The sequence below is a fragment of the Equus caballus genome, chromosome 14 (genome assembly GCF_041296265.1).
Source record: "Equus caballus isolate H_3958 breed thoroughbred chromosome 14, TB-T2T, whole genome shotgun sequence".
Taxonomy (NCBI): Eukaryota; Metazoa; Chordata; class Mammalia; order Perissodactyla; family Equidae; genus Equus; species Equus caballus.
Window position 1 is genome coordinate 106,710,794 of NC_091697.1, and position 27,517 is coordinate 106,738,310.

General features: G+C 49.3%; 3 long non-coding RNA genes across 4 annotated transcripts in view; 2 read left to right on the forward strand and 1 right to left on the reverse strand.

Annotated features, from left to right (window-relative positions):
- Positions 1-3,503: 3,503 nt before the first annotated feature.
- On the reverse strand, positions 3,504-5,754 carry LOC111767921 (uncharacterized). Its single transcript, XR_011425236.1, has 3 exons — positions 5,396-5,754; positions 4,919-5,052; positions 3,504-4,794 (listed from the first exon to the last, which is right to left on the reverse strand). It is a non-coding gene; the product is annotated as an uncharacterized lncRNA (long non-coding RNA).
- LOC111767922 (uncharacterized) overlaps positions 4,507-27,517 on the forward strand; it is a 56,735-nt gene continuing 33,724 nt past the window's right edge. Inside the window, exons 1-2 of one of the 2 annotated variants that reach the window (XR_011425234.1) lie at positions 4,507-4,598; positions 14,947-15,249. This is a non-coding gene — a long non-coding RNA (uncharacterized lncRNA). The remainder of the gene's footprint in view (positions 4,599-14,946; positions 15,250-27,517) is intronic. The other variant, XR_011425235.1, reaches the window with a different exon arrangement.
- On the forward strand, positions 10,288-11,818 carry LOC138917367 (uncharacterized). Its single transcript, XR_011425237.1, has 2 exons — positions 10,288-10,420; positions 11,348-11,818. It is a non-coding gene; the product is annotated as an uncharacterized lncRNA (long non-coding RNA).

A 27,517-nucleotide genomic window follows, 5' to 3' on the forward strand; every position in this document is an offset into this window, starting at 1 on the left:
TATTTCGGCTTCTCCAACAAGGGCTGCAGGCTCCATCCTGCTCCGAGCTCAGGATGAGCTTCTTTCAGAGCCAACATCCTTTTCTGCATATGTGTCTTAATCCGTAATTTTCAGTAATGCTTTGCAGGCAGCTGCCTTTGTCCATAGGATCAGCTGCCGGAAATGCAGGAAACCACATAGGCCAGAGACAAAAAGACACTTGAGGTATTGTTTAGAGAACACATGTAAGATGTTAGAGACCACGACATTCTGCACCTGGGGCAACATCCACTGCAGATGGGTGTGTGCTTTGCAGTCCCTCGTGGACTTTCATGCTTTTACTTCTAAGAATCAAACTCCGAGTGCCCTTCTGCCAAGTCCCCTGCTGTAGACGATTCTCCTGCAAGGCCACGTGTATTACAACTTTACTGCCTCTGGAGCAGAGAGAAGACTTCACTAGCAAGGGTTTGCCCCAACTCAAGCCAAGGTCATCAACTGAGGTTTCCGTCAGAGCAGTTTTGGCCGCAGAGACCCTGCCTGCCTTCTCAAAGTAACCAGGAAACCCAAACCAGGGCGTATGCCCGACGAAGGCCAGACTCAGCCAGCCACTCACTCCCTCACTCGTTATTGTCCAAAGTAGCACTTTACCACCTCAACATTACTTCTACAGACACACATTCGCTCTGTTAGCTTTCACTCCCCCCGGGTGTGTTTTTTGAGGCTGGGCCCAGTAGCCCCATGACGGACTCAGAGAACTCACTGAGCCACAGGAAACTTTCCATTAACTGGGGTTTGAGCACCTTCTCAAATGGAGATTGTATCTTTATTAGTTTCCTATTTAAACCCAGGCTATAAACACCATGACCATGAACTGTTTCACTGTTCAGAATGTGTGAATGTTCTCAAAGCTGACCGTCTACAGTTGTGGGCTAGATCCGAGGTCACAAACTCTCGTGTGCTCTGAGACCTGAGGGGCGGTGAGGTGGGAGCAGCAGCAGTGTTAGGTGACGCCGCCTGCCTCTTGAGACTCTTTGGGGATAGTTTTCAGTTTTGCTTTTTTTTGTATTGATTCTTAGGGTCTTTCTGTCTAAGCTAACTTCTAAATAGGGATACTGGAAAGGCTTGGCGAAAAAGACCCCGAATGCTTTTCTGTCCATTTTGTCCCTGGTTAACTTGAGTGCCTTGAGCGAGTCTGTCTGATGATCAGGTTTCTGAAATGGCTGTTTCCCCGTTCCCTTCAGAGTCACAGTGAGGACCAGATATGTCTTCTTCAGAAAACACAAAATGAGAAACAAATATCAGGTCCTTCTCTGCGTTTAACTTAAGAGGAGGTTTGTTCAGTTACCCCGTGTACTAATTTATCTGTTGCTCTGTACTAAATCACCCCAAAACTGAGCAGTTTAGAACAGTAAACCTTTAGTATCTCCAAGTTTCTGGGAGTCAAGAATTCAGGAGTGACTCGGCTCGGTGGTCCTGGCTCACGGCCTTCCATGAAGGCTTGCAGGCATCTGAAAGCTTGACTGGGGCTGGAGGATCCACTTCCAAGAGGCTCACTCACATGGGTTTTGGCGGGAGGTTTCAGTTTCTTGACACGTGGGCCTCTCCATAGGGCTTCTTTAGTGTGCGTGACATGGCAGGTGGCTTCCCCCAGAGTGAGTGACCTAAGAGAAAGCCAGGCAGAAGCCATGATGGCTTTTATGACCTAGCCTTGGAAATTACCCATTGTCATGATATCGTATTGATTACACAGGTCAGCCCTATTCGTTATGGGAATGGACTACACAAAAGTGTGAAAACCAGGAAGTGAGGGTCATTGGGGACTCCCTTGGCAGTTGGTTAACACAAACCTGAACTACGTTGACAAATAACTAGGTGAATTAAAAGTGGTTATTAAATGCATGTTTGAACTTGGCATATTCCGTTTCCAAACACTTTCCCAAGCCCCGTTCACATCTGTCTGAGCATCATCTGACAAACCCTAAGAAAATAATCAGAGTTAAATCTCCAGACCTTAGAGTCAGAGAGGGATGGGTACAAACCTGGCTCATTCACCTACTTCTTTGAGCCTATATCTCCTCATGTGCAAAAAGGACACAATACGCTCATTTCACAGACTTATTGTAGCCATTAATCAAAAGACCATAGGGCAATACTCAATCAACAGTAGGTATTTTTATTAATTATTATTGCTTTCACCATACAGTTCAGCTTGAGAAAGGAGCACAAGTGCATAGAGTTTGCAGTCTGGCACTCGCATAACAAGAAGTCTGGATATTGGCTAGTTCAGGTGTGATGAATGCAGTGACATCATCAAGTACCCGAGTTCTTTTCATCTTTCTTCTCTGCCATCCTTGATGTTTGGATTTTCTCCTTGATGAGATAACTGCTGCAACTTGGATCATCATGTCCTCACACAGCCTCATACAAAGGCTGGCTGACAGAACAAGTCCTTTCCTTATGCCCCTTTTTGCGGTGAAGAAAATCCTCCTATACCCCTTGAAGACTTTTCCTTAGATTTAATTGATCTGAGTTGTGTTCCATGCCCATTTCTAAGCCAATCATTGGCAAGGGGTAGGGCTTGCCAATAACTTGTTGGCTTAGATTAATCAGGGCTACTCCTTGGGGCTGGGAAAAGGCTTGGCTTCCTAGAAGCACGTGGCTATGTGATGCCTTAAAAAAATAATATGAAGGAAATATTATGATGGCTGTTGGGTGGGTCAGAAGTGTCTGTTGCAGGGTACCTGGAGATAAAATTTTGAATTTGCATGTCTGAAAATGTCTTTATTCTATCTGCACATTTGACAAGCAGTTTAGCTGGATATAGAATTCTAGACTGTAAATTATTTTTCCTTTGCATTATAAAGGCATTACTCTATTTCCTTTTTCTAGTGTTATTTTTGAGAAGTTCAATGCCATTCTGGTTCCTGGGTTTTGGTATGGGACCTGTTTTTCTTTCTGGAAGGGTTTTGGAGTTTCTATGTATTTGTGAGTTTCTGAAATTTCATGATTATGTCCTTGGTATAAGTCTTTTCTTATTCTTTGTGTTAGGCACCCAATCAGCCCTTCTGGTCTGAGAACCATCCCGGTAAGTTCTGGGAAATTTTCTTGTACTGTTTCTTTGAAAAAAATTTCCCCTGTATTATCTCTGTACTTTCTTCCTGGAATTCAGTTTGAGTGTTGGATTTCCTGTATTCTCTTCTCATTTTCTTATCCTTTTTTTTCTCCTATTTTCCATCTCTTTGTCTTTTGGTTCTTTTCTGAAAGATTTCTTCAACTTTGTCTTGACTCTCTTACTGAATTTATTTCTGCCATATTTAAAATTTTTAATTTCCAAAATCTCTTTCTTGTTCTCAATGTTTCTTTTTTAGAATATCCTTTTCTAATTCCATGGATGTAATACCTTTCCTCATCTCACCAAAGATTTTACTTGGAAGACTTATTTGTGTGTGTATGTGTGTTTCTTTAAAATTTTCTCTAATTCCTCCCAGTTACTTATTTTTCCATTTTGGTTTTTGTCTTTTGTTAGAAAGTTTTCCTTAAAGTATCTTTTGATACTTTGTCACTTTCTCATATTTAAGAGAAGAAAGCTCTTTTCCCCACATCACTATCTACCAATAAGGTAGACTGTAATATGAGAACAGAGATGCATGCCAAAGGCCTCACATTATGACATGGCGCCCTGGCTGAAATTAAGAGCAGTCATCGCTAATGTTTATTTAGTACATTTTATTTTATTTAACCCTCATACCTTGGTGGCATAAGTATTATTACTATCCTCACTTCACAGGTGAGGAAACTGAAGATCATAGGGTCATTTAGCCTGTCCTGGGACATACAGCCAGAGAGTGCTGAACCTGAGCTCTTAGCCACAATACCATGCTGCCTCTTAGTAGGTGAACTTGCCCTCAGCCTACCTCCTTTCTCTCTCTCTGGCCCACCTTTGGGTGGTGTTCTTGCTCCCTAATTCCTTGGCACCTCCTGTTTCCTTCACTACCTTCACTTTGTACTGATACCCATCCTATTATTTCTCAAAATCCTCTGCCTCCCTAAGTTTCTTCTCCTTTTCCCCACTCCCTTTCTCCTCCTCCAATCAAAATTTCAGTTCCTTCAATGGTACTATCTCAGTTTGGGTTCAGAAGATACACAAGTCTATTGACAGAATTTAGAATGAAGCAGGAATGAATGATGAGGAAAGAGTTGGTCCCCCCACCGACTGCCACCACTCTAGTTCTTAGCATTATAGAAGAGACTATATTAGTTCTAATTAGGGGTGGAATCAACGTAGGTAACGTTTCTTGATCTGGCACTGCACTGTGGCACAATGCAGACAGTTGGTCCTGGTCATTGCCCCCCCCAGGGATTAAAATTTTAGTTGAGGGGATAGTTTACCTAAAAAGCTAATTATAGTGCATCATAGTTTACTTGTGTGCACTCTTGGAGATACTAAACACCTTAAAGGGAGTGACCATTCGACATCATAAAGGCAACTTGACCTTCTAAGTACACTGAGATTCCAGAGGAGGGTGTGGACTCAGACAAGGCAGCGGGGCTGCAAGGGTTAGAAGCGCCCCCAGGATGCAGGAGGGGTGTGTGTGGAATCTAGACCAGGCATCTGATGGGTAAGTGTGGGGGGTTATGAGCGGTGACCTAGTCCTGCCCTTGCTCAGGGTACTAGAAGAAAAGGGGTCTGTGGCAGGGCCCCCCACTGCTGAAAGGCAGTGCTCCTTGAAGCCGGGGTGAGGAAGGTGCAGGAGGCAGCAGTTATGCCAGTTGCTCGCAGTGCTTAACCTTCTCGCTTCTCGCCAGCAGACAAAGCTGCAGGGGAAGAGGGCTTCTTCAGAGCATTGCTCTTCTGACCTTTTGGGTGTTTTTAAATGAAAGTGCTTTCTTATACTATGTTTGAAAAACCTGGAAGGAATAAGATAAATCAATGTCTTACGCTTTATCAGCTTCAAGTCTGGTCATTTTTCTTGAATGGAATTCCCCACAGTGTTTAAAGAGCTATAGGACAGCAGAGCCGTCAGCACAGGGAGCCAGTCTTCCAGACTTCAGGATGAACCAGCAGATCGACTTCTATTTAAGACAAACGACAAATCCGTTTCCAACTTATTTTGGCTTTCAAACCCGGGCACCGCGCAGCAGACTGAAAATGCCGCCTCTGGGAACCGGCCTTGCAGACCCTTGCTCCTGGAAGGGGTGAACCATTCTCCCCTCCCTCCCTCCCTCCCTCGGGCGGATACTCATACTCGTTGGGGCCACCCGGGTCCCCGTGGTCAGGAGGAACCGATTCCCGGGAACGCGAACTTGGACCCCCAAACCCGGCAGCCCAGGGCGCCGCAGAGACACTGAAGGGTCGCCAGGCCACAACCCCACGACCCGCGTCAAGCGCGCCTGGCCTGTGCTGCGGAGATGTTACCTGCGGGGTCTGCGACGGCGTCGGGAAGCAGGGCAGACCCGTTGCTCGCAGACCAGCCGGTTCCCCGGCAGGCCCGCCCCCTCGGGAGGCGGCAGGAGGGAGAGCGAGAGCGGGAGCGGAGGGCGCCGCGGCGCGGCCTCGACTTCCCCGGCCCCGCGGCCGCCCCGGGCTCATTTTCCACTCGGCTGCTTCCCGGCCGAGCTGTAAACCCAACCTGACGTGGGCTCATTAATTTGGCAGCGACTGAAGGCTGGGCCATGGCGGCGCACCCGGGAGGCCTTTGTGCGCCCAGGGTCAGGTCAGAGGGCAACCGAAACACGGCTGAACCCTGCACGCGGCTCCGAGCGCGCGCTCCCTCCGGCCCCGCGCCCGCCCGCGCGCCTTCCGGAGCCGGGGACGCGGTGACCCGGGCTCTGCGCCGCCCCCGGCCGCAGCTCGGAGCCGGTGCCCCGCCCGGCCTGGGCCCGACGATCCGAGGCCTCCCGCCGCGGAGATTCAGTCCCTGGGCGCAGGTCCGGCCCGGCCTCCCTGCGGGCCCGCGCCCCGCACCCCGCACCCCCCACCCCGCACCCGGCCGGCGGCGCCGGGCGGCCCGGAGGGCAGTGCTGGCCGCGGGCCTCGCTCCGGGTCGGGCCCCGCCCACGGGCCTGCGGCCTCTCTCGTGGGCGCTAGGGCTGGCTCTCGAGGACCTCGGCCGGGCGTCCCGTCCCGCGTGCCCGGGCTCCATGCTGTTCGCGCACGGGAGCTCGTCGGCGGGACGCTGGGCAGCCTGGTTGGCCGGTTCCCTGCTCGGCCGGCGCGGGGCGGGGGCGGGGACCGGAGCTGGCAGCGCGCTCGTCTCCTCTCTCTCGCCCCGTCGTCTGCACCGGCGGGTTCAGCCTTGGAAGCTGGGCGCCCGGCTCCCCAGTTCCCGGTTCTGTCTTTCACAAAGGCCTGAAACCGGCGGCGGGGAGCAGGACGTGGGTCTGCCTTTTACAAGTGGCTCCAGCTCAGATTGATTTTAGCAAGTTTCGCAAAAACAAAGCAGCCTCCTTCTGTGCCTTTAGGTGACTTCTGTGACATTTAGCAGCAAAGAAAACTATTTCCTCTGCCATTCAGAGCTAACCACGTGTAATTGGCCCAGAAGTCTGTTGTATTTCGGGGAACTGTTTGCGATATGCCATCTGTTTCCATCCCGCGGTTCAAACGAGTCTGTGTTTACCCTTCTGCCGGAGAAATTGGTTTACATGCGCAGCAATTTCGGTGCGACACCGAAATGTTCCCTTGAACTCACGCTACGGTCCGACGGGCTTTGTACTGCTAATAACCGTCCATTTCGTCTGTCAGGAGACATTCACACAGCCTCGAGGTCGGTCCCATAAAGGAAGTTAAGATAGAGGTTTATCATAACCATTTGAAAACCAGTTGGTCTCCGGAGATGGCCAGAGCCGCAGGCGCCCGGGTCAGGCGAGGTGGCCGAGCGGCCAGGGCGCGGTCGGGCGGCAGGCGCACAGCCCCCTGGCGTTCTGGCTCCCGTGGGGTGGGCGAGGCTGACCCTGAGCGGCCCCCGCAGCTCCTTCCTCCGCCCCGCAGACGCAGTTGCGTCCCTTTTCTCAGCTCCGCGATTCGTAGCTGGGGGCCCAGCTCCGCGAGCCACAGGTCACGAAAGCGCAGGGCAGCGGCGCGAGCCCGGGGCGGATGGGCCTCTGAGCGGCGAGTTCGCAGACTGAGGACGGATGGAGGCCTCAGGGGCCCCCTGGCCGTTTCGGGGCCGCAGGGAGCCGGTTCGCTGCACCCCGGGGAGGCACAGGTCTCCATGCCAGGGCTGGGGCCGCAGAAAGGGACCCGATCGCTGGAGCTTGAAGCGCCGGCGGACGCGGTGCCGGTGGGTGGCGGTCTCGGTTTGGCCTGTCGCGGGCTCCTGCCGAGGCCCGCGAGCGGGGGGCCGGGGCCGCGAGGTGGCTGCGTAGGGGGCTCCGCGGGCCCGGGAGTGTCGTTGGAGCCGCGCCCCGGGCGGTCCTGGGCTGAGTAATCGGAGAAATTGCTCTGAAATCGCGTCGGCTGCCCCGGCTGAAAGGCCCCGTAATCAGCCCCTGGCATGTGTGCAAATGCTGATTTTTCGGGTGTTACTTAATCCACGCCAGCGGTGGAAAGCCTCGGTTGGTGACAGGCCCACCTTCCGCCACCGGGCTTCTTCCGGTCTGGGCTGGGGAGCGGACCCTGAGCCCCCCGGGGCGGGTCGGTGGCCGGGTGAGGGTGCGCGTCTGATGTTGGGGCTTCTTTTTAGCCCAAGGATTGGCCACTGAGAGAAGATCGTGAAAACGAAGCTGTTGCCAGTCTTGTCTGTCGCCCTAATTGGGGCTCTTGTCCCAGTGTCCCGGGTAGAAAGGAGCCATTTCCTCTGCACCTCTTGCTAACTTGCTCTTTCAAGGGGAGGAAATGTTGGTAGAGGAGAGAGAACCGTGATGCTTTCTTTACACACAGTGCAGGATGTGACCAAGGCTGTCTTGGTGAAGGTGCTAGGGCAGCAATATTGAGTTGTGCCAGAAACAGTCAGAATCTTCTGCGGAAGGCCATCAGGTCAGCAAAGCACTCACAAAGGAGGAACCAGACTGTAGGCTTAGCGGTGAGAGAAGTGACCTTTGCTAGCTGTCAGGGTGGACGCCTTTTCCTGGGAGAATGCAGGACCAGAAGCTGTGCCCCACAGATAGAGGGTCCATCTTTTGCAAAGGTAGGAAGAGAGAAGCTCGTGCACACCCCCTCACGCTGGCCAGCCCCAAATTCCCTCCTCCGCCCTCCATGCCCTATTCCGTTTGACTCATGTAGATACTGGCACTGAGTGATTTTAAAAATCAAAATATTCAGGGGGAAAGAAAGTGAAAATTCCAACTACCCCACCCCTTAAAGCTCAGAAAGGAAAATAATCCATTGACTCATGACACTCCCCCTCCAAAGGAGTGAGAATTTAGATTTACAGAACTTCTTTGCTGTAGGTGCGAATCATAAAGGGCAATCTCTCTTTTCAGATCGGCGAGTATTTTATTTTGTGGGCTTTTCAGTACTTCCTACCAAGAACAAATCCGCAGAGGATGTGGAGGGACCACAGCTGGTTTTAGTCAGTTAGTGGAGGTGAACTGCAAGGTTTGCCCTGAAAAGCAATGACATTAAGATTCAGATTTTACTTTTTATTCACAGTCGGTGTAGCCACAAAGCTTGAGGAAAGAACAGGACTATCCCAGAGCCCCATGCTCACATATCCGGGGCAATAGTGAAAACAAGGCTTTAGTTTAATAGGATTTCTTAGGAGAGGCTGACTTTGCCTTATAAATTGTCACTTGTGATGTTTGTTTTCTTTTGTCCTTATCCATCCTGTACAACTGACCAAAACTTACACCGGAGAGACTCCTCACACAGTTTGTTTCTGAGAGACTGCTATTTGCTTAGCACTGTCCTAGCGATAATGAAGGGCAAGCAAGAAAGAGATGTTTCCTGCCCTCTTGGAGATTTGCTTGGGGAGAAAAGATTTAGAAAACTTGGTATATTCGTATCCATTAAGGAGTGGGAAGGGCCTTGATGGTGTTGCTAAGGGAGCAGAGTGAGGAAGGCACCGGCTTCTTGGCAGCATGGGTAGAGCATGAAGAACAGGCACAGGTCACGGGAATCTCTTCCGGGTCACCCACATGGTTGTCAGGGCTCATCAGAGAGCAAAATCGATGCCAGGCCTGGGAAGCCAGCAGCTAGGGGAGGCCTGGCTCAGCTTTGGGCTTCTCTTCCTGCCCCTTCTGCTCCTGCGGTGGGCACCAGGAAGCCACGGAAGGGCAAGTCTGGAAGGCATGGTGGGTGTCTGTGTGTATAAGGGTGCGCTGGGCGAGAGAAAGTCCAAACACACCGTCTGCTCATTCCCTCCCCCTGGTGAGGTTGGAGAGCCCCATTTTCTGGCTGTTGACCCAGAGCTACTTGCCTTGCTGTTTGCACCACTGTGATGCCCAAACGTAACCTCGGGAAAATAACTGGATTATGAGCTGAAGAATCATGTGGCTCTTTTTCCTGCTAGGATCTCAGCAGCTGTTCTAGGGCGAACATCGCCCAACAAGACTGCTACCATCACAGGAGGAATCTCAAGGTTTGATTGCCTGCGAGTGTTTTACAGACAGTACTTGAAATTTTGTACGTGATTAGAAAGAATAACGACGCTGCATTTCTAATCATTTTTGAGACCACTTTTACGTGATTGGTGTTTGGAAGCAAAATAATTCTTTCTGCTTGAGAAGAATGTTTGATTCTGTTACTCCACATGCATTTGGCAGACTTAAAAACAAATCTGGACACAGCTGCTATTTTGGCTCTACCTGCATCCCCCCCAAAACACACGCTTTCTTTGGTTTGAGTTTTCAGACCACACACACGCAGACCTGAGGGTTACAGAAGTGACAGAGTCTTATCAGTTCTATAGCTGACGGAAGGCCTGCTCTCTGACTGCCTGCCCCTTCACAGTATCGCACTGTGGGAAGATGTTCCCCTCCCTTAATACTGTGGGATGTGCTGGGACGACTCTCTGTGCCCATCTGCTTTGCCGTTTAAAACATAGCTAGTTTAAGTCCAGGGGGTCTGAAGCCTGCTTTCTTCAGATATTGCACAAGGTCTCTAACCGTACTCATCTATAATGAGCCTGTGGCCTCAAATCTGCCCAGCCGAGGTGCCGGTGGGCCTGGGGCCCAGGCCGGGGTCAGCTGCCCCGCTGTTGGGGCAGTTCCACCATGGGGAGCCCTGCAGGTGAGATACAGCCGCACCCCTACATTCACCTCCCTGTCTCCCTCTCCCCATCAGAAGGCCAAAAGCCCTGCCTGCCCCTAAAATACCTGAAACAAAGTACACATTTTAAAACTTTTGTCAACCTGTGAACAGTTGAATTTTTGCCCGTTAATGAAATTGAGCACTCAACTTTCATTTCTTCCGTGTAGGTTCTTCCGTGTCTGTTCACTGAAACTTTGCCCACCACACAGAGCATATGGCGATCAACTTCTTCTCTTTTGGAAAACCACCTATGTGAGTTTTCAAGGATGACCAGGGAGACTAGGATTCAGTTTCTATGCAGTCAGTGAAGCCCCAACTGGTAGAGGCCATGCTCCCGGCAGAGCAGTGGATGGGGAGAGGCAGGGAGAGGGCTGGGCAGATGATCCAGAAATTCTAGCTTCTGATGTTTTTAGCAGGTTCTGGCCATAATCGCTTCATCTGGTAGGTCTTCAGATTTGTTACAGATCATAGATGTTAGATGAGAAAGAACAGAAGGACTCCTTTATTTTTTTAAAGTAACTTAAAAAGAAAAAATTATCCTACAAGTAATGATTTTTGATTCTAGCAAAACAATGATTATACATTCATAAGACATAACATTATAATTATTCCTAATGCATATATGCTTATTTTTTTCTATCTGTATTTCTTCCATCTAGATACCTAGATAAAATATAAAATCAAAGTCGGCAGTTACCATTTATCATATTATTCATATATACTTATTTTTTTCCCTTAAAATGTACAGAATTTTTATTCTATGGGCTTTTTCTTAGGCATGAAACTCCTTTTAGATTCTGAAAAACACTTTCAGTGGTTTCTTTGGCTGAGTTAGCTTTGCCCATTTTACTAACTGCGCTTTTATGCATTTATTTATTTTTGTGATTTATAAAAATGTCCTCATCATTTTAATAGTCACCCCTGGGTGCATGGGCAATGGTTTAGAAAACTTCCAAAATATGGTAATATCACTGTAGCAAAACACCATTACAGCAACAAAAAACACAAACCCACTGAACACAAGCCCAGAACAACATTCCTCCAAGTATCTGGGGAAAATAAACCAAAAAGAGCTATCTTTCATCATGCCTGAAAGGTCAGCTAGCCAGGGCTCTCAGGAGGACGTGAGGAATGGGGAGGAGGCCCCTTATGGAAGCCCCTTTGCTTGCGGTTCCCTAGACGTGCACTCCAGAGCGGGGCGTGGAGACTGGTCTCATTCCAGGAGACGGATGGAAGGGATGAAGCGACACGGAGCCTGTGCCAGCTCACGTGGACATCTGACTGCACAGAGGAGTAGGCACATGTGGCCCAGTGAAGCTGGTAACCACCCTCGTCCAACAGGCTAAAGGCAGAGAGTTTTTTTAGTCATTGTTATTTGTAAAGGGCCGAAGGATAAATTGATGTGTAATGTTGCAGCATCGCAATACAGATATGGATTTTTGCCCCAGCTGTGATTTTTACTATCTTGGACAAGTCACATAGCTTTCCTTGAATCATGCATATTTTTCCCACTAAAATCAGAGACAACAATGGCTGCCTCACTGATATGATATGAGATATGATATGAGAATTAAATGAAATAACGTGTATGAAATCACTGATGTATGTTGAAAGTCCTCTATAATGCTCTATAAATGGCTACATTTCTAACTGGAGTTTTTCTGGAGTGTAAATTGTCAGAAAGAATTGCCTGGACTTGCTCTGTGTGCGCACAGCCTTTGCCAACTGTGACTCGGCTCTGAGCAAATGCCTGAAGTACCTGGGGAAGGGAAGATAGCCTGTTCCGGGGGTGGGGCCCCCCCATGTTGTACCCCATCTGCCAGCACGGGGCGTGCAGATAAAAACTTCATCACTGAGGAGGGCGACAGGGGTTCTGTCAGAGCCTGGAGTGAGAGAAGGTCTAAGGGGCAGGAGGAGAGGGTGGCGACGACGCGGGTGCGTTCAGTGGCCCTCTGCCAGCCGTGTGGCAAGGAGGATGGAGCACAGGGCCCTGGGGCTCGCCACCTTCCCTGGGCTCCTCTTCCCTGCGGCCCTGGCCTCCCTCTCAGGGCCTGAGGCCCGCACCTGCAGGACGGGGAGAGTGGCAGCACCTGCCCACGACACTGCAGTGAAGACTAACCGGGTGAGGGCTTGCCAAGGGCTTAGACCTGCGCTCGGTGTGCTGGGTACTGGGACTTTCGGGCAACGGAGACTTGGGCCAAAGCGCGTGACTGAGCGAGTTGCTTGAGTCTCCTTTACCACTTCCTGACTGGAGGAGCTTGGGAAGTTCCTGCGCCTCTGTGCCTCAGTTTCTTCACCTGTAAAACGGGGATGGTAATCATACCTCCTCCTAGGGTGGTGGTGGTTATGATTAAATGAGTTAGTAAATGTCAAACACTTAAAATAGTATCTGGCAGGTAGTACATATTTGCTGAGATTATTATTATTGCTGTTGTTTTATTATTGCTATTGAAGGCAAGCTGCCCCCTCCCCTCTCCCTCCAGCTCAATAAATGGAGGGGATCGCACAGCCAAGCTGAAAGAGAAGACTGTGCATCACCGGAGATCTCTCTCTGGCTCGCATCAGTACCACTGGTGATGCCGACGCCCTCCCGAGGGCAGTCTCCGTGGAGGGCCGCATTCACCCCTCCCGGCAGGGCAGCCCGTATCACACCCGGCTCCACCTAGACGTGGTCTCCGTTTTCCACTTGTGATTTGTCACCACCTTCAGCTCTTCCACTTGTGTTTTCCTCTTCCTTCTGGGTTCTTGAGTGTGACCAAGGGTTCTTCTGCATCCTGTAGACCCGCAGGGGCTCTTGCCCTCATGGGACCGGGGCTGGGACTGGTCTGGATCAGTAGGTGGGTGATAGATTCAGTAGACAGTGCTTGATTTCTGATTTTTACAAAACCAACAGGAAATGAAAAATGGAGCATCAGAAAAAATTAAATGCCCTGCTGGTTTTTAATTAATTCAATAATCTCATTCTTCATGCTACTGTAGACCCAGAATGATCCCACCGTTATTTTAAGAGATGGGGAACGCCTTGCCCAAACATTGCAGGACTCTAACACAGGAAACACTGCAGCATCCTCCCAACACCCCTTTCCTTTTGGGGGTGGACTTGAACTCTGCAGAGGAACGAGCGTCATTGGCATGCCTGCCTGATTAGCAGCCTGAGGCTCAGACAAGGGCCTCTGGCAGGCCTTCCTGATGGACGCAGCAGAGTGGGTTGGACATGCCATTTTAGACTAAGTGCTGAGTCTCTAAACTGAGTAGTTTAGGTCATACCCTCCACGTAGACTTGCTATTGACGTTTATTCACTGAGAGTGTTGCTGCCAACACAAGTTTTGAGTAGACTGTGGTATAAACAGATTTACTCTTTACACATTCTAATCAGCGCAGAAGGACTGTTTGTATTGAAACCGTACCCCAGCCCGAGCTTCTCCACGTGCAGGTACACGTGTACGGAGTTTAAGCTGTGCTTACAGTCGGTGAATGTTCTGATTATGGGGCTGTGTATGTTCAGAGAGGAAAATTAAATCAGCAAACAGGGGAGCCAGGAGGCCCATCCACTCCGGTTTGGGTTCTTTATGGCTAGGGGCTTTGGGAAATCCATACCGTGAAAAGGTGGGTGACAATCCACGCAGACGTTTGTCTCCTGGCTGATTTACAACGTTAGCTACAGATCTTTTTCTCCTTCGTAAGGTAGAGAGTGAGTCCTATTGCGAGCTGCATCCTGACACATCACAGAGCAATTTCCAACTAGTGGCTCTTCTGGATAATGCCCTGCGCCTCATTTTCCACGTTAGAAGGTGTAAATGCTATGGTAACAAGGGATGACACTGTGCCCCCCGGCCCAGGCCCACGCTGCTGTCACGATGATGGCATGAGTAGGTCGCTCTGCACTGAGCAGGGCCATGCTTCTCTGGAACTTACCGAAGGAGCCGTTTAGATGTCTTTCCCAGCATCACTAAAGGACGCAGGCCTGGCGGCAGTGGCCCAGGTACTAAAGGGTTTTGAAAGTAGCTGCCGCTGCTGCTGTATAGTTAGGAGGATTGTCGTTTGCAAAAATGGGCAAAATATGCCCTCCAAGGATGTGTAGAACCTAATCTGGCCAGATCTACCCAACCACAGTAATTTTGCTGCTGTGGGCAAAACGCCTTCCCGGTGTAGGTTTGAGCTGACAGATTACTGAGGGAAATTTTTGTCTTGCCCACTCTCCCAGATTATTCAGCTTACTTTTGAACACAGCCCTCCAGTTAGATCGTGTGCTGTAGACCTGGCACCCTGAACTGAATAATCTCTTTGCTGACAGCTGAAAAGTAAAGGCATCTGTGGCAATCAGATGGGGTACCTCAGGTTGGTTCCAGATGTCAAGCTGATTAATGTAGGAGTCAGGGCTGCCAGCAGCCAGTCTGCCTGAGCGCTCAGATCCCCAGGAAACAACCCTGGTGGTTGTGGCATCAGTGGTAGAGACAGACGCACGGATACTGAACAGACGCCAGGCCTTCTGCATCAGCTTCGTACAACGCCCAGAGAGTTGTGGACTCCTCCAGTGTGCAAACTCCGGCACATAAAACTTTTCAGCCATTTTTCATGTTCCCTAATGCAGGGCGTTTGTTCCATTAAATTAACATCAGTGTTTCTTTGCCAGAAGTCCAACCCAGGAAGGCCTCTGGGGTGCGGGTGGGGAGCCCAATACAAAGTTGGGATCTTTGTGATGCTAAAACAGCCCCTTTCCATAGTTCTTTTGATTTTCCAAAGCACTGGTCGTATTTGCTTCTTTTCTTACTTGTAGCTTACATCCCTGTGAAGAAGGTTGAGGAAGCTGATCCAGGGCCATGTTTTGAATACTCTGTGGACGTAAGGTGCCACTGTTGTTCCTTATCTCCACTATGGGCCACTGCGAGGTGGATGAACGGTCTGTGGAAGGTGTTGCACAGGAACCTCCAGCTCATCACCCACCGCCCCTGCTCACTCTCTTAGACCAACGTTTCTCAAAGTGCTGTCCCCGGACCAGCAGCACCAGCATTACCCGAGACCTACTGGATCAGAGCCTCTGGGAGTGCGGCCCAGCAATCTGGTCCAAGAAGCCCTTCAGGTGATTCTAATGCACATTCAGGTTTGATAACGACTGGCGAAGCCAAAAGGTCCCAGTTCAGGTTTCCTGACCCCCAGGGCCCAGTGGACATAATGATGAAACTCCATACGCTGTTTTCAAAATGTCCTGAAACTTAGTGGAAATCATACTCTTAATGTTACTTTTTAAAAATTGCATATTTCATTACATATGGCTGATAAATGGAAGTCAGGAAAGGAAATGAATGATTAATCAATGCCATTCGGTGTTCTTTCATTCCTGCAATCCCTCATTTAGTGGTTTATTGGCTATCTGATATGCTCTGTGCTAGATACTGGGAGATCCAAAGATGGCGGGGTCCCTGTTCTTGAGATAACTATAGGATTGCTATAAACAGATTATTGCAGTACAATATAACAAGTACTGAAAGGCAGATTTAAACAGGGCTGTTGTAGAAAAAAAATCTTCTGAAAAACTTGGGGGAAATAATCTTCAGACTGAGCCATGTTGCTTCAAGGCTCCATGCTTGAACTTGGACAGTGGGGCTGGGAGAGGAGAGATGGGGCAGCAGGACAACTCCCAGGTGGAGACCTGCTCCCCACTCTTCGTTCCCCAACAGCCCAGCTGAGAAGCAGCAGAAACACCAGCCCACTTCTGGGTCCGGGGTCTGCCCCCCTCTTGGAAACTCCCACCTTTTTCCCGGGCAGCAACATTTCTGCCTGTGAGAAGCCGTGAGAGAGCCTGAAACAGGCTCACAGAAGCTCTGCGTTAGTGAGGAGAACTTGAGAACAGGACCCTCAGCATGTTTTTGTAGGCCTGCCTCACCTTTTATGATGATGGGCGGTTATCTAAAAGGCACTTCTCTGTTTAACCAGGACTCGAAACCAAGTGAAGTATCAGCTGGACTCAGAGTCTGTTTGGAGAATATTTCAGTTCATTCCAGTACAATGACTTTGGAAAATATATAGGTTTAATTTCAGTTTAACTATTTCACAAGTCTTTGTCTTGTTTTAAAAAAAAAATCCACTAATACGGGGTTTATGTTTCAGAAAAACAATACTCTCTGGGTTAATTTGCTTTGAGATTACAGGAGATGTGTCCTCATTTGTCAGGTTCTTGTTCTAGAGCCCCAAGCCTAAGCAGATGAAGGGCCTCGCTCTCCGGTTTACTTCCTGTCTGTGTGTAATTCCCCTTCAGAATGTCTGTGTGTGCCAAGTTCACCCAGCAAAACAGACCAGGAGGCGGGCGGGGCTGGGGGGCACGGATGTTAACACAGGGAAACGTCACTGGTAACGACCGAAACCTCTACCGAGGACATTAGCAATCGCTTTCTTCTGTGGGGGGTGCTTCTGGTTCTAAATGAGGTGTTAGTGTTGGTGGGGTGATCACCTTGTCTGACTGAATTATGATGAGAAAACAACCCAGTTGCCTGCAGAGCCCAACACAAACCTCAGAACTGCTTAACTCATCCGTCAAACAAATTGTACTTTAGGAAATGCAGGACAGAGAAAAATGCACGAAAGAAAAGGAGATTTATTTATTTGTACAAAAAGAGAACGACAGGCGTTTGAGTGGATCCAAATAGCATTTAGGGAGAAAAAAATGTGATTCATTGCCAGCTATTAAATCTTGTTTATCCTTCTTTAAACTAACCAGAAACACGTTTTGGAAACACGCTCGTTAACAGTTTAAGCATTGAAAGCATCCTGTTGGAGCTGCGTCTGCCTTCCCTGCCCTCTGAGGGGCAGACAAGGGGGTGAAGCAGGAGAGCACTGTTTCAAGAGTCCTGGGCAAGGGATGAATTTCCAGTCCTGCTTACGATGCTCACCCTCAGACCCTGGGAGAATTCCTTTGGTGTCCTCAGAGAGGGATGCCCGCCTCACGGCAGTGGCAAGGAGGTCCGTGTTTATAGGGTGGTTTCCAATGAAAGGTCCCGAGGGATATAAAACATTTCCCCAAAAACACAGTCATTGAGGAAGTGACGTGTCCTTCCAAAAGCGCCATTTTCCTGTCAGCCGTCATTACCACAGCATCTCCTGGACCAGCAGCTGACCTCATCAGTGCTGACCCCAGACATAGCTAGGTGACTGAAATTCTTCAGAGCACTTGACGAGGATCTGAAAAACTTGCTGAAATCCGGTACCTGGTGGGAGAACCCCCTCCAGGCTGTAGCATGCTGTGGTGGCCTTTTCCAGGCCGGCCCGCAGGTCCCGACAGAGAGCAGCCTTTCATAGCTGCTTGTACTGCCACACGCCACGCCCTCCACAGGCCCCCGCCCCCTGCACTCACTGGCTTAAATGCATTAGCATCAGTATTTGGGTCACTGATGCCCTTGTAATTAGAGGGGCTATGCCTCCCATAGACCGTAGGGATTCACTTTATTTAATTAATTACAAAAACATACACATTTCTGGAAAAAAGCCATTAGCATCTTTCTGCTTTTGAAGCCAATGATTCCACCATAAGGATTATGTAGGGTTTGTGGTCTCAGTGGTGTCTAGAGAGGGGACTCTGCTGAGTTTAAGGCCACCAAAAGGCCCGAGTGGACTCATTAGATCCCCAAAACTACTCTCCCCCCACCTCCCACCAAGCGGTCCAGGCAGAGGCAAGATCCATGCAATGGTTTGCTGACTTTCAAGCCCCAGGGCACTCGGTGAGGCCAAGTGCTCTTTGCCTGTGCCAGCCTCTGCCCCTCCTCATTCCTCCTAACCTTCAGCTTTTCTCTTTTGCCCAACACATTATGTTCCCTCACATATTTCTATCAACATTATAAATTCCTTGAGGACAAGAACTGTCTTATTCATTTTTGCATCCCCTCTCTTAGCAGAGCACCCACCACATAAAGTCAGGCATGGAAAAACAGTGGTTAAAACAGGTCCTCGGGCAAGTGGACGTAGGGCCTTCTGAGCTGCCGGCATCACGAACCATGTAGGCTAGGTGTGCGCAGCTGCGAGGTGCGGGTGAAGGCACACTTCCCCCCGGACAGCTGCCTTAGTACCTAGTGTTAGGAAGACTCTCCTTTTTCATTTTCATTAACTCTACAAACAATATTTCAACCGTCACCACCACCGCTACAAAAAACCCAGCCTTCATCATCGTCCTGTGGGTTTCCTCAGCATCTGCGCATTGAGGGTGAGAATCCGTTTGAACTATTGCAGCAGTGCCTGTGGGATTAATTTGATGAGCAGAACATAAAATAGAGAGGCTGGAGGAAGACACACTTAGATTAGAAGACAGGTGTGCCTTTTCTTCTGGCCGGTTGACCCGGGTAGCAATTTATAGAGGGAATGAAGAGGAAGGCACAGAGCATAATATTAGTTCAGAAATGTCCTATGTGCATTCTTCCAGAAGGTGCAGGGAGCATCACTAAGTCCCTCTTGTCTCAGAAGGAAAATTTGGGCATGAGATGGGCCAAGGCAGAGCGTTAGCAAGGGGTCCAGCCTCGTAGTTCTCTAACTCACCACAGAGTGCAATGATCAAGGGAAGAAAGACTTCGAAAAGTAAATAAAGTTTCCAGGTGCCATAGAGGGAAAATTTGTGTCCCCCCAAATTCATACGTTGAATCTAATCCTCAATATTGTGGAATTTGGAGGTGGGACCTGTGGGAGGTGCTTAGGTCATGATGGAGGAGCCCCATGAATGGGATTAATGACCTTATAAGAGAGACCTAGGGAGCTCCCTCAGCCCTTCCGCCCTGTGAGGACAGCGAGAAAATGGGCGTCTGCAAACCAGAAGAGGGTCCTCACCAGAACCCGACTGTGCTGACAGCCTGCCCTCGGACTTCCAGCCTCTGGAACTGTGAGAAATAAATTTCTGTTGTTTCTAGGCCACCCAATCTATGGTAGTTTGTTACAGCAGCCAGAACAAAGACATCAGGCTAGTACTTAAAAAAATGAAAAAAATCTTATCGACTCTTTGCATCTATTCACTCGACTACCTGACCCACGTTTTGGTGCTTCTGGGAAGAACAGCGGTGGATGCAATGTGGATGGGACCACAGGCTTGTGGGAGGACCGGAGCAGAAGGCAGGACGCAGTGGGAGCTCCGTGCAAGGGTCCTCTGACTCTGGCTTCCTTTGCCACATCACCGTCTACTTCCCCTTTCCAGGGAGGCTGCAGTCCCGACCACATTCCTGCGGGCACCAAGGGCTCACATGGCACCCTCCATGCCCAGAGCTTCATACCCAGAAGCGTGGCAGCAAGGACAGCACTGCGGTCGTTTTGCCCCACACTCCTGCACTGAGGACAAGAACGTCAAGAAGTAATGAAGTTCATGATGTGGCAATTCCACTCCTAGGTATGGGTAACCCAAGAGGACTGAAACGTATCTTCACATAAAAGCTTACACACAAATGTCCACAACGGCACTATTCATAATAGCCAAAGAGTGGAAACAATCCTTATGTTTGTCGACTGAGGAATGGATCAACAAGTGTGGTATGTCCATACACTGGAATATTACTCAGCACAAGAGGGAATGAAGTACGGATACACGCTCTAATGTGGATACACCTTGGAAACATTATGCTAAGTGGAAGAAGCCAGACACAAAAGGCCACGTATTGTATGATTCCATTCAGATGAACTATCCTGAATCAGCAAATCCACAGAGACGAGACAGAAAGTAGATTTGTGGTTGCAAAGGGTTGGGGGAAGGGAGAATGGGGAGTGACTGTTAACGGGTATGGGGTTTCTTTTTGGGGTGATGGAAGTGTTTTGGAATTATGTATGGTGATGGTTACTCAACACTGTGAATATACTAAAACTCACCAAATTGTACACTTTAAAATGGTGAAGTTTATCTCAATAAAAAAATGCAATTAGGAGTGGGCCCCATGGCTGAGTGGTCAAGTTCGTGTGCTCTGCTTCAGTGGCCTGGTGTTTCACTGGTTCGGATCACTGGTTCGGATCCCAGGTGCAGACATGGCTCTGCTGGTCAGGCCATGCTGAGGTGGCGTCCCACATAGCAGAGCCAGAAGGACCTACAACTAGAATATACAGCCATGTATGGGGGTTTTGGGGAGAAGAAGAAGAAAAAGAGGGTTGGCAACAGAGGTTAGCTCAGGTGCCAATCTAAAAAAAAAAAGAAAATTTTAAAAAAATGCAATAAAAAAAAAAGTAATGAAGTCCAATCTCGAGGAAGCAGCAGCCCCCTTTCCTTCTTTCTGCCCTCCCTGAGCCAACTGGGAACCTTGTTCCAACACTTGCACACCCCAGACCTGCGTTTTGGGCCCGTCTATCGGCTCTTCCATCTCTGCTTCTGCCCTCCAGCCACAGCTCTGCTCTCCAGCGACGGTCCTTGCCGACTCGAGGAGGTCCTCAGTTCTGAAGGTTCCTTTCGGGCCTGCGTTGTGCGCTGGGGGCCTGGCTCATCTAGACAGAGTGCTGATCACCGCTCTGTCTCCGGGCGCCCCTGCTCCTGCGGAAGCGGGATTTCCCGGATGTTGGAAAGCAGTGGGGAGGCCGGTTTAACAGACTGACCGAGAAACAAGACCTGGCAGAATGCCAGCTCAGGCAGTCTGTTCTTTTCTGCTGCTGTCATTTCTGCTGTCACGAGACAAAACCTTGGGGTGGAGAGATGCCTCCATCGTGGCAATCCTGAGGGCCCCTCAGTTTGCTCCCCTTCTGCCTGCCCCCTCCTCAGCAGGTGCCACCACACGCTCCTCCTTCAGGCCGCTTGTGTGGAATCCACACATCTGTTTAGACACAAGTGTGAGGGTTTCTCAGGGCACAGACCCCATCACAGTGGCAGCTCGTGCACTCGCTGTGCCCACTCACAGAGGTCCCCTGGCTGCGACCTCACGCCCCTCCCTGCCCACCTCCTTGATCCATGACTTCCTGCCCTGCTCTCTGGGTGGACCACGTCCTTTCCTCCCTGTCACAGGTGCCTCCCTCTGGGCATTCCCGAGCCTCGCTTACCACTCACCCATTTCAGATGAGCGCATCACCCATTTCAGGGACCCTTTTATTCCAGAGGTGACTCTGAAGGGCAGGTAGAATGGGAAGCTTTCTATCATCCTGGTTCTGGCGAGGAGAGGGAGCTCACAGTTCAGGAGAGGCTTTTAAGCAGGCGTGCCTGGAGAGGAGACGCCACTGACGCAGCGCTGGCTCATCCCCACCAAAGTAGTGTAAGCAGATTAATGAAAACGGAGGTCTGGATTTATCTTTTTTATTGACGAATAAATCCCAGAATAGTGCAGGGGGTTGAAAATATTCAAGTGATTTGCATCAGAACTCTGGCCACTGTTTGGTCCACGAGGAGTGCCGGTGGGACAAGGCTGGTTTAGTGAACACACAGAGCCCTGATAAGGAGCAGCTTGCTGAGCTGTCTCCTGCAGGCTGGGCGCGTGTGTCCTCAGTTGTGTTGGTGGGTTAGCCAGAGGCTGTGGTGTAAGCAGCAGACGGGGATCCTGGAGGACCCAAGTTGGGAGAATTTGTTGGTGGTTCTTGTGATCACAGGTGGACAGGGAGCCCGGAGAAGCAGCTTGGGCATCAGCAGAAACGCAGACCGCTCCAGAGTGAGGAAGCTCATAGTATGGGGGCGATGCCATGGCAGGAACAGTCTGGATAAGGCAAAGCTGCTGCCCTATGTCGCTGGGTGTTCAGAGTCCTGAGAGGAAACATCCAATTGGTCGAGTTCTTGTCACAGGCACGCCAGCAGCTAATCTAACTCGATGAGAGGGAAAAGTCCCTCAGCTTCGGTGATGGGAAGTGGATACAGACCCACCACAATTACACACAAGGGGACGAGGTGCATCCCCTCAAGGAAATCAGAGTGCTAACTAGGAGAAGGGGACGGATACTAGGTGGACAAAATCAACCACTGTTTCTTTCATTTGAAGGAAAGGAAATCACTTGAAACAAGCTAAATTGAACGATAACTTCTCTCTGAATGAGGGTGTCCAGTTATCTGGGGTGAAATGATCAAGTGCTTACACTGAGGCCTTGATTTTATGGAAGTTCTGGCAAAGGTGCTATCTGGGTATAAACTAAAGGAGTATCTGGAAGCATTCCTCACTCTCCTGCTCAGCTGGTTGAGATTTGCCTGTTGCAGTGGAGACAAAGTGAGCTAGAACATGGAGCAATTATATAGTGAATCTGAATCAGATTAGGTGAGGTAAGCTGAGTAAACCTACTTTGTGTGGGGGTGTTCAGTCGTTTTTTTCCTGTTGAAAGATTTTATAGGTGATGGCACTTCAGGTACAGAGGGGGTGGCACAAAGAGACTCATAACGCACATACGACCTCTATGTAATTCTTTAGCATCTGCGGAGAATGCATGTATTTCCCATTCACATGTGCTCTCAGCCAATGAGAACAGCATGGCACCAAGAGCATCTCATCATCCTGCACGTGCAGTGAGCTGATGAGGGCCGGCTGGGTGATCCTGGGTTAGACAACATTGCTAAGTGCAGTGTTTACGTTGCTGGGGCCTCTCCTGCCATTTATATTTTGTTCTGGCAAACAGCGTTGAACCCTGATGGCTGAAAAAGGTCTACCGTGATCGTGTCAGACGTGTTCCAAAGAAACAGAGGCGAGGATCATGCTGGACCACGTTTTAAATTTTATAGCAGCTCGTGCCCCCTGAAGGAGACAGTTGAGCAAACACAGGGTAAAGTTCAGCAGGCAATTAGGGATTGGTGGAAGTTCTTTGACATGGTGGAAGAGATCACAAATATCACAGCAGCCTCGGAGGGTTTAGCAACAGTTATGTGAACGGGAGCTGGAGGAACTGTCTCCAGAGGCACATCAGGACCTCAAGGAGCTGGAAAGAACAGAAGTGCAATTGCCAGGGCACAGTCCGCTCAGTGTCCAGAGCGAGGGATCAGGCAGGGCCCCCTCTCCCGGAAGCGCCTTGTCCTCACTGCAGGGAGGGCGCCTGTACCAAGACGCAGCCGGCCTCCAGGAGCTGCTCTTTCCCCATGGTTTCTCAGAGAGTTGACTCAGCTTTCCACTCTTGCGGGCAAGTCAGCGGGGCTTTAGAAGAAGAGCAGTCCGTTTATCTCTATAGGATTCAGCGTGGGTTTGTGGTTGCAATAGCTATTCTATGAGGACTCTTGGTGGATAAACCACAGGTAACAGTCTTCATGCCTCTTTGCATGTAATCTTAGTAATAAAGTGCCTGGGCAATGTTTTATTGATTGTTGAGAATTATGAATAATAATGGTTGTGTTTGCTGGAGAGCTTCTGGGGAAAGATGATTAGAAACATATTTTTGTCGTGGCAATGAAACAATTGTCATGTTAGTTTTAAAGGAATTCTTCTAAAAGAATTTGGGTTAATTCTTTTTAAAGAAAGGCTTCTAAAATAAAGACCAAGATGCAATGCTAAAATTAATGATTTGCTGGGGCTGGCCCCGTGGCCGAGTGGTTAAGTTCGCGCGCTCCGCTGCAGGCGGCCCAGTGTTTCGTTGGTTCGAATCCTGGGCGCGGACATGGCACTGCTCATCAAACCACGCTGAGGCAGCGTCCCACATGCCACAACTAGAAGGACCCACAACGAAGAATATACAACTATGTACCGGGGGGCTTTGGGGAGAAAAAGGAAAAAAATAAAATCTTAAAAAAAAAAAAATTAATGATTTGCTTGGACAACTTAGAAATCAGTTTGTAAGAAGTACAATTAGTAATAAAAAACTAAAACATAAGATTTGTTGCTATGGTTATGCAGCCCCACCTCCAGGAAATTTGGCTTCAAGGAGCCGGCATGTTGAATGGAGTCCAACTATCCAGGTTCCCTCATATTCTTGGGCTTTTTAATACAAGAACCATGTATTTTCATACAAGTTTATAAAATATTCTGAAAATACTTAAAATCTGTGTCAATTTGAACAGGATTGAAATGGCAGTGACTAAAGTATTTGTCTCACTTATAATATAGCTTCTTCTAAAAAACGGAGAAATGTGGAAGGAGTATTTCACAGTCCTAGAAAGCTCCATCTTTTAATTATAAATCTCTAGACACAGCCTAGAATGGATTCTTTATAAAATCAAACATTAAGATAGAGTCAATATTATGCCTGTGACCTAACATATTCCTCTTGGTTAGATTCAGGGGGCAAATACGTTCATGTCCCCGTTAATACATGATTCTTACCATTTCTCAAGCTTTAACACAAGGATATGAAATCACAGCACTTTAGCATCATGGAAGGGGTCATTGACTGGGGTATCAGCACCAATTAGGAGGCTGGCATAACAATTTGAGTGGGCAGTGGTGCAAGGTAGACAGTGAGAAGTAGTTGGATCGAGAATAATTTCTGAAAGAAGACTCAGTAGGTTTTGCTGGAGGATTGCGTGTGAGTGTGAGGGCGGAGTCAGAGGTGACTCCAAGGTTTTCCGTCTGAGCAGACGGAAGGATGGACTCGCCATTGACTGCCATAAGGAGGGTTGGAAGGACAGCAAGCTTTAGGGGAGAACTCAAGAGTGTGATTCTGAACTGCTAAGTTTGAGATGCCTTTGAGACTTCCAAGGGAAGATGCCAAGGAGTCAGCTGGAGTAAGAGTCTGTGTGTAGGTGAGAGGTCTGGGCTGGACAGAGAAATCTGCAAGTCATTAGTGCACACGTGGTATTCAAAGACTTGGAAGTGAGGAAAGATGAGAAGAGGACTGAGGACAGAGAACCGTGAGACGTGCCGATGCACAGAACCAGCAAAGGAAACTGTGAAGAAGTGGCCTGAGACGGAGGGGGAGAGCCAGGGGAGCGGGTGTCCCAGAAAACAAAAGAATGCTGTTCCAGAGGAAAGGAGCAATTGCCTCTGTCAACTGCTCCTAAAAAATTGAGAAAGTTGAGAACTGAGGAATAGGGAGACCAACTGTCCAGGTTTGCCCAGGACTCTCCTGGTTTTAGCACTGAAAGTCCTGTGTCCTAAGAAATCCCTCAGTTCCAAGTAAACTGGGACAGTTGGTCACCCTGCCAGTGAGAAGTGGTCATGAGTGATGTAGGTAAGAAAAGTTTGCATAGAATAGTGGGGACCCAAACCCTGAGCAGAATGGGTTGGTTTTAAGAGAGAACAGGTGAAATTATTGTTACATAATATATACCACGATATTGCTACATGGTTATTCTTACATAGTATTAAAGTTATATAAGAAAATTCTTTATTTTTTACAGACATGTCCTGAAGTGTTTGAGAGAAATGTCATGTTGTCCGGGACTTACTTTAAAATACTTCAGTGCGGAAAAAAAGAAATGAAGCAAATAAGTACCACATTCATAACTGTTAACCCTGGGCGATGTTATAGTATTCTCTATTTTTATATATGATTGAAAGTATTCATAATAAAAAGTTTTTAAAAACTTAAAGGATGTGAATGGGAGGAAAGGAATTAGAGGCAGCAGAAATGCACAAATCTTTTGAGGAGTTCTGCTATGAAGGAGATGAATAAATGGGCAGTACTTGGATGGTCTCGATGGGACAAGTTCCAGGGTGTTTGGGTGCTGCTCTGGGAACATGGACGAGACGGGCAGGGCGGGGCACATGCAGGTGTGCCGTCCTCGAGCAGGCAGAGGGGATGGTGCCATGGGATACAGGTGGAGGGCTGGTCTTGGAGACCATGGTGCTGAGCTCACCACAGCTAACAGGAAGGCGGTGGAGAGGATGGGCACAGGTGCAGAGAGAGGGGTGGTCATGCCGGTGGGAGGCGATGCACTGTCTTGTGATGGCTTCAGTTGTTTCGGTGAAGGAGGAAGCAAGGTCAAAGGCTGAGGGTGAGGCATGAGGGGGATTTGGCGATCAAGGAGAGAGGAAGAGAGGTGAAGGAGTCAGAGAAAGAGAGAGAGATGGAGTTGACTAGAGAAATGCGACAAGGTTGTCAGGCAGCTCTATCAGTCTCTGTGAGGCTGAGAGCCGTGAGTAAGTGTAGGACTGCTGGTGATGGAGGCCCCCTGGTGCCCTGTCCCCATCCTCCTGGTGATCCCCTTCCACGATGACTACGAACACTGCCAGCTCTCCATCCGAGGGCTTTGTTCTGGCCGCGGGGGCCTGCTCAGGAAGGGCTGAGGAGTTACTGCCTCCGAAGGAGCTCTTGACCGATGATGGACGGCGGGCTCTGGCGGATAAACACCCAGCTTCCTCAGCACTCGGTTGAGATACTGCCGAGTCACGTTCAACACACTTGTGGTCCCAGTGGAGCCCCAGTTACCTGCAGCGATAGCTTGCTTATTGGTACATCTTTACTGGTTTTCTGTCCTCCTCCCCCAACCCCTGGCTCTTCGACTGATGTTTCCTAGGATGGTTTCCCAGAAACTATTCACACCGCAATCCTTGTCTTGGAGATTTCTTGATGGAAAATAAAATCGAAGACAGTGATCCGTGTCAGTTCTCGAGAGCAGATGCTGAGGGCATGGAGAATTCTATTTAACGGGGTTGAGCACCTCATAGGTTGAAACACTGTTCCAGGCACTGAGGAAATGCTTCTAAACAAAAGAAATAAACATCTCTGCCTCGGGGACCTGACATTCTAGAGGAGAGAAAGCAATGCGTGTTATGCAGGAGGCCGTGGTTCCTAGGTGGGTGGCAAAACTGGACCTCCAGAGGGAGACGGGTCTTAGGGACTGATTACTCAGGGTCTGCCCCGTGCCAGTTGTTTTCAACATGCTGGCTAGCTTACCCCCTAGTGTGCAGTGGGTAGTATTGAGCCCCGGCTTAGAGAGGCTCAAAAGGGTGAGTTTCCCAAGACAACGGCGTTAAATTTGCAGAGCAGGGATTGGAGTGCGGGTCTCTGACCTCAGGGACCACTGTCCTAACCACTACACTGCGTTGCCTCTCAGCTTCTATTGAGAGCAGGGGTGCTGATGGAGTCAGGACCGTCAGCTCTCTCCCTCTAACTCGGTCATGTAGTGACACCACAGCTGCAGCCTCACTGGAAACCAGCCTTTCCCTCTGTAACCACTTGACCTCCTTAAGCCATCTGGCTCTCAGGTTAATTTCCATTTAGCTACAGATGCAAATCTAAAGGCAAGACCCTGAGTCCTGGAGCTCTTTCACATTCTCTTTAGATGCCGGTTCCCACTGTGCAGTAAGGAAAGACTGAAGAAGCTCAACGATCTGCCCACATCACCCAATGATCAGCAGCAGCGCCCTCATAGTCCTGGCTCCAAGTTACGCTCTGAGTCCTTGACGGCACTTCTGAATTATCATTGTAAAAGTATATTTTTGTGTGACCATGAGCACAGGAGAAAGCAGAAGCAGAAAAGGGAATTGTCCAGCCAGGGAAGGCCGTGAGATGTGGCTCTCAGACCCAAACTGCGTATGTGAGTGGGCGTTACTTCCACACGGACGCTGGGCTGC